Source organism: Varanus komodoensis, unplaced genomic scaffold (genome assembly GCF_004798865.1).
Source record: "Varanus komodoensis strain SLA01 unplaced genomic scaffold, ASM479886v1 scaffold3, whole genome shotgun sequence".
Lineage (NCBI taxonomy): Eukaryota > Metazoa > Chordata > Lepidosauria > Squamata > Varanidae > Varanus > Varanus komodoensis.
The window spans coordinates 1592-2689 of record NW_025335761.1 but is presented as its reverse complement, the minus strand read 5'-3'; positions in this window follow the sequence as shown (position 1 = coordinate 2689).

The following is a 1098-nucleotide window of genomic DNA, read 5'->3' as shown; positions in this document are numbered from 1 at the left end:
CTGAACAGGTACTTTTTCAGTAAATAAAATGATCTGAATGTAAGCATTGAAGTGCAAAGACTCTATCCAAATTCTGAATAATAAAAAAGGATATTATTATCATACTTTGCATGGCAATATGGAGTTATTCTTGTAGCCATGGATGAAATTTAAATGTTTGGAGAAGAAGCAGAAGTAATAATAGTTATGTTGATAATTATGAGGAGATAGATCTAAGATTTGTGAGTTTTCTACAACACTGAAGACATTCAGATGAATCCAGAATAAAGCAGGCAAACTTAATTACCCCTAAAATCAAAGGGGCAAATTATGACTAAGTTGATTTAAATAGGAACTAAATTTAATTAATGTAGTCAAAAGTGAACTTGCTTAATGGCTTCTAAAAGAGAGTATGGAATTTGGATGCTGTAGTGCTTATAATCAAAAGACTATCGCTATTCATAGCTTTGAGTAGTAAACATGGTATTGAACACATCCTTCTGTCTTGGTCTGTTGTCTTTACAAGCCCTGAAAAATCTCCAGGTGAATAAATAATCATAACTAATTTCATAATTACCAATGAGACAGCTGACTAATCAGAATTGCAGGGTTTGTGAAAAGTCCTACTCTGCACATCAAATACTTTCCCCATTGACTGAAATGAGAAAAACAGGACACCCCCTCCACAAAGCTCACACTTCAGAGCACAAGTGTTTCCCAATTGCACAACTTTCAAGCCAGCACCCAAAGGAAGGTGTGCATTCTAGTCAGAAAATGCACTTGCCTGTAGAAATTGGACTTATCCCTTGCCTTTTACAGACAGTTCAGATAGACACATGTAACAGAAAGGGGAGGTGAAGGAGCTAACAGAAAAATAGAAACTCATTTGGCAGGAGCTCAAATTTCCTCCCTCTGCACATTCAAGGCAAAAGAACATGACTTTGTAAAAAATGTTTTAATAAATAAATAAATAAAAGCTCTTCATTCACAAAAGTATATCCAATAAACTGAATCACCAAAGAATCAATCTCTGAGCATGCACAGAGTGGTTTGGTGACCCAAATCTAGCAATGATATCCTAGAACCTTCCTTTTGAATAAATCTGAGCTCCCAATTACT